This window comes from Staurois parvus, unplaced genomic scaffold, assembly GCF_062004578.1.
Source record: "Staurois parvus isolate SC_StPar_1 unplaced genomic scaffold, SC_StPar_1.0 ptg000131l, whole genome shotgun sequence".
NCBI lineage: Eukaryota > Metazoa > Chordata > Amphibia > Anura > Ranidae > Staurois > Staurois parvus.
The window spans coordinates 6,346,570-6,353,237 of NW_028317927.1; positions in this window are offsets into that span (position 1 = coordinate 6,346,570).

Sequence of the window (6,668 nt, forward strand, 5' to 3'; positions counted from 1 at the left end):
TGCGATGGTCCGTATAGATAGCTCAACCTCTTCAGGGTGCTGGAACAACAACTGGAAGTGGTGCTGGGGGATTTAAGGTGCTCAATGCAGAGCAAACATTAGGAATATCCCATAGTGTAGTATTATGAAGGTGCTTTTATTGATAATATTAAAAGTTATATTTAAAAAACGTACAAAAAGAACTGCAGTATATATGAAAGTGCCACGATAAGAGTCACATGTGTAATACACATGAACAACTGACCAGCTGGAAATATGAAGTGGATCCGACGGCTTGATGTCAACAGCTTACAAGGGCTCCTCCTTAACACGTTTCGAACTCAGCGTTCATTCTCAAAAGGGGTATGCCTGTCTTCACAGCCAGGTGCCCACTGCGCATGTGCGAGAAGTGCTGCGTTTAGTGAATGGCCCCATAGTCTTCTGGGACCTGTCACGTATCCCAGAAGACTACAGGAAAAGGGGGGAGGATACATTTGGTGAACTGTGAACAGCTTGGGCTCGTTTCAAACTCATGACTGACACAAACCCAAAGCTCATCACTAATGCTTAGTTTAACTTTAACTCAGTTTCTACAACACTTTATTGGTCTGTATAAACAAGTACAGTAGATATGTGCTTGCTAAACTAAGACCTCAAGTTCTGATTAAGGACCAAGCAAATAAAAGTGACAATTTTACAATTAAAGTAATTAAGGCACTAAACTTACATGCTAAATGATTCATCATTGTATTCAGCCAATCTTGAGTCCAAGCAGCCCTGCAAGACAGCATCACTTGGCCCTTGACTTCAGCTGAAACTGAAATATTTTTAAATGAAGCGAAAACACACATGTAAAGTACATTTAATATGATCCTCCCTCATTTAAAACTCATCCTTCAAAATGTATACCTAACTTAAAGAATGGATTTCTATATATTACACTTTCTTTAGAGATGACCTATAACAGAGGCTTTTTTTTTTCTCAGAGAATAGGTGCAGATACTCCTCCCACACCCAGGTGACCCTTGCCTCTGCCCCTACTCATCTCCCAGCACCACCCCTTATCTCTATTCCTACTCATCTCCCAGCTCCACCCTTTATCTGTGCCCCTACTCATCTCCCAGCACCACCCTTTATCTCCATTCCTACTCATCTCCCAGCTCCACCCTTTATCTCTGTCCTACTCATCTCCCAGCACCATCCCTTATCTCCATTCCTACTCATCTCCCAGCTCCACCCTTTATCTCTGCCCTATTCATCTCCCAGCACCACCCCTTATCTCCATTCCTACTCATCTCCCAGCTCCACCCTTTATCTCTGCCCCTACTCATCTCCCAGCACCATCCCTTATCTCCATTCCTACTCATCGCCCAGCTCCACCCTTTATCTCTGTCCCTACTCACCTCCCAGCACCACTTCCTTTTCAAAAATAAATCACTCAGCAGCAACAATAAATTCCCCAGCAGCAACAATAAATTCCCTAGAAGTAATTAGAGACCTCCTTAAGCATCAACAATAAATACCCCCAGCAGCAACAATAAATCCCCAAGCTGCATCAAGAAATTCCCAAGCAGCAACAATATATCCCCCAGTAGCAATAATAAATAGCTAGCATAATAAGTATAGCTAACAAAACAAATAATAAATAACTCAGCAGCAACAATAAATTCCCTGGCAGCATCAATACATCCACCAGTAGCAACAATATGGAATGAGGTAGTGTACAGCATGGTATACGGAATAAGTTGGAGAAGAATAGGGAATTTTTAGCATTGCAAACGGAATAAGGTGATGTGGAATATTGAATGTAATGCATGGCATATGGAATGAGGCAATGCAGAACAGGGAGTGTACAGCATAGCATATACAACTCAGCAATTCAAAAAAGTGAACATACAGCATGGTAAATGGAATGAGGTAGAGTGGAAAGGAAATGTACAACATAACATATGAAAAAAGATGGTGTGGAATAGGGAACCTATAGCATAGCATATGCGTTGAGATTGTGCATCATAGAAATGTACAGATAGCATAAAGAATAAGGTAGTGTGTAATAGGGAATTCACAGCATAGAATACAGAATAGTGCAGAATAGTGATGCATATAGCATCGGATATGGCATGTAGTAGCAGACATATTTTTGTACATTCATAGAATAATCCCAGCCCATTTAGGTCTCCATCAGCATAGGTCAGCCATTGTTGCAATAATAGCTTAGCCTGTCAGTGGCCTGAATAAAGAGAGTTATTTGCCCTTTTTAGTTCTGTTAGCCCAAACCTGATTGTAGTGACAGACAGCTCAACTGATCACTGGTGCCACATATAACAAGCAGCCGGGGCAGAGGAACACTTACTGTACACTTTTCACTTTCTCCTATGGGCTCTGTAGTTAATGTTGTCATGAGTTAGAGCCTGAAAAGGAACTGAGTAATGTAACTTCCTCTTTGTGGGTCTTTGTTTAGATACGTTATAGCAGTGATTGTCTGTGCTGTCTCAGTGAATCTTCGCTAGTGAATATAATACACATTCGATAGAAAAAAGAAATGCAAACAAACTCAGTGCAAAATCCAAACAAAATCTCAATAACAACTTATCTCCACCACCATGATTGAGAAATATTATGTAAAAATCTGATGGGAAGTATATAATGTGTATTAATGACTTGTGACCACTTAAGTTCTCCAACACCCAGTGATTTACCATCGTGGACACTCCTTCATCACTGCCACCACTAAAAAAATGCCACTTACCGAAATAGAAACCTGTTTCCTCTAAAGATGTAATTTCTGATGAAACGTGCATAGGGCGGAGCACATGAGCTGACGTCACTATGCATGTGCACTTTATGGTAGAATACGATGAACTTTATTTCCTCTGCTGCTTTATGAGTACATTATGTTTGCATTAAATATATAACAGTTTTATGGGGGTACGCTATGTATGGCCTTTTCTTTGATGGAATACATATGATATGAGCATTCCCAGAAGTGAAGAGGAATAACCTGGGGCTGTTGGAGCGATTCCCTTGCTGGTTACTATCTGCCCAGTACTATGAAAGAGTGCTTGTGACTTCCAAAATAAGGGGACTTTGGATTAAATAAGAGGCAAATTTTTATTGGTGGTGGTGATGAAGGAGTGTTCCTAATCGTGATTCACTGAGTGCCAAAGAACTTAAGTGGTCACAAGAAGTTAATATTACACATTATATATTTCTAGCAGACTTTTACATAATATTTCATATGTGTATTATATTCACAATTCTTAAAGAAGTAGTGCTATACATTTATTTATGTACAGGTGTTTGAAATTTTCTGTTTGAGGATATCAGTTGAAGCAGTTATCTTGACCGTGATATTGGTTGCACATTTTTTTTAATTGGTTTATATTATTTTTCTCAATACTCTTTTGATTTTTTATTGCATTAGTGCTGAGTTCACTAGGGTTTCTGAAAGGGGCGCAGATTGCTTGGGGGCAAACACCGCCACTGTCCCACTGCCAATTTCAGCTAAAGAAAATTATTTGAAAGTAATTAACAACATACCTACACATGGTTTGATTCTTTGTAACTATGATCAAATTGAAATATATATGTGAACTTTAACACTCTTCAGTGGGATTATTTAAATAAAGAACATTCTTTTTAGTATCTAACAGAATTTAAAATGACTATAGTTTCCTTTTAAGCATGAACTAATTACCTTAATAGTATACTGTCTTGATTGTGTTAGGTTACCAGAGTTCCCAAAGGAAATCCCTGCAAACACTGGAAGAATATACAAACTCTATAAAGAAACTGACCACTGAACTGAACTGAACTCAAGACTGCAGTTACAGCCCCAGACTCCAGCTCCAGCCCAAGACGCCAGCTTTGAGCGGTAACAGTCCTAACAAAGGAGCCACAGAGCCGCAGAGTTGCTATGCCACCCAATAATGCACAATTCAGTCACATAGTATACTCTTTGTATCATTACTGTAACAAATAATAAATAATACTCTCTGTAGTTTACAATATTGCACAAAACTGTGATTTAGTGTGAGAAGGGGGTAAAAAGACTACTACTGTCGTCTCTCACACAATATTTTGATTTCAATATGTTTCCAATAATAAAAGGTATATCCTAAAAACAAATTCAGTTAACGTTGAAAAAAGCTCAAGACAGAAGGTTTGCCTAAAATACAGAAATACACACATTTGTTCAGCAGAACAAAGAATAAATAATATAGTTTTTTTATAAGTCAGAAACTCCTGGAATCTGTCCAGTTCACGGGAAATAGCCACAAGGAAGCTTTGTGTTACTGGCTCTTTTAACTATTACCTTATAAAAAAAAAGAAAAAATGGGTTCTCATATCCTCTATTTAAAGTAAGAGTAGTGAAATCTAAGAGGTGGTGAAAGGTGTCAGCTTTCACTGCATAAAAAGTGTATTTTTCATGGTACTTTGAGGTTAGATTTGCCTTAACTGATGTAGCCTTTGGTCGACTACTTATTATTTACTCCATCTCAGTTTTAGTTAGAACACTACTTCCTTCAGCTTACAAGTTTGAAAGTTGACATGAGGTTAATATGTGGCTTGCAACAAAAAAACAAGGTTGCCTGCTTATGAGAAGCTACTGTCTTGTCTGTATATCAGGGCTTAAAATTTCAAGTCCTGATCTACTAACCAGGCCTTTGAGTTACTCGCCACCAACAAACACACACAAGCAGAGACACCTGTACACACACACAGACATGTACATACACATACACACACAGAAACATGTACACACAAACACAGAGACACATATACACACACACATATACAGACACATGTATACACACACAAGCATGTACAGACTCACATACACACAGATACATGAACATACACAGAAACACACAGACACATGTACATACATACACAGACACATGTACAGATACAAACATGTACATACACACAGACACATGTACAATTGTACATGCATACACAGACACACACACTGTACACGTACACCCCCCCATAAAAAGTTGCAGTACTTCGTTGTTCACTCACAGATCCGGGTACTGCACTCTAGGGGGAAGCAGAGAGCACAGCACACACTCCTTCCTTTGCTTTCACTGTGCTCAGCTATTGAGCAATCTGACAGCTCCCAGTGCCAATGACATATCCAGCCTGAGCTCCAAGCCTTCTCAGCAAGACGGCCCTGGGGGACACACTCGCCCCCACCATAATTTCCACTCGCCATTGGCGAGCAGGTAAGTGGAAATTTAAAGACCTGAGTTATGTGCTGTTGCTTTTGGTTGATGATAGAGAAGAGCAGGATAGTGTCCTTCCTAGGGTGCAGAATCACTGTTTGATAACAGTACGTAAAGCCAAGGTAAGGAGCATGCAAATGAAATACCTGTCCTAGGTACACTTGGATGGTGTGAGAGCTTTAAAATGTTTTTTTAGAAACAAATTTTTTTTCTCTCCTGGTGGAATCTAATTGTGCCCTGGAGGTTCCAGACCTCAGCATACACTAATGGCTAGTGGAGGTACAAGAACGCATGCAATTCCCTTGCAGAATCTTTGTAGGAGAATTGTGTAGATAATTATACTAAAAAGAATCTGAATTTATATATATATATATATATATATATATATATATATATATATATACACAGGCGTACCTCGGTTTACGAACGCCTCGGTTAACATAATTTTCGGTTTACGAATTAAAATCCGTTGAAAATAAAGCCTCGGTTTACAAATTTGTTTCACAATACGAACGGATTAATTGGTTTTCAATGCATTTACAAATTTTTTTGTAATCATGTCCCTGTACAGTACTATGCCTTTAACCACTTCAATACCAGGCACTTTTACCCCTTTCCTGCCCAGGTGAATTTTCAGGTTTCAGCGCTCTCACACTTGGAATGACAATTGCACGGTCATGCAACACTGTACCCAAACTAAAATTTTATCATTTTGTTCACACAACTAGGGCTTTCTTTTGGTGGTATTTAATCACCACTGGGGTTTTTATTTTTTGCTAAATTAACAAAAAAAAGACCAAACTTTTTGAAAAAAAAACTATGTTTTTCTTTGTTTCTGTTATAAAAGTTTGCAAATAAATAATTATGCTTCATAAATTTAGGCTGAAATGTATTCTGCTACATTTCTTTGGTGCACATAAGCCAAATCAGTACTTATTATTTAGTCTGTAGGAAAGTTATAGAGTTCACAAACTATGGGAAATATCTGAAAATTGATCAATCCTGAAGTACTTACAGCCAATCTAATTTCTTGAGGCCCAAAAATGTCAGAACAGTACAGATATCCTCCAAATTGACCCTTTTTTGCAAAGTAGACAGTCCAACGTACTTCATAAGAGACATGGTGAGTTTTTTGAAGTTGTAATTTTTTTTGTCATAATTTTTCGAAAAATTAAGAAATTCAAAAAAATGTTTGCACAGTTTTTTTTTAACATACTGTCACCAGGGCAGTACAGCATCGGCATATAACTGGCATGGCAGTAATCAGGGACATTGACTGGTGACAGTACAAAAAAAAAAAAGAATTTTTTTTTTCATTTTTTTAGTATTTGTTTTATTTTTTTATTAACTTTGTTTCTCTTTTTTTAAGATTTGTTTTTCATATTGCACATGACCAAAGTAGTATAATGTTATCATAGTAACATTGTACTACTTTGGGGAACTGAGCAGTATTTTTTTTTT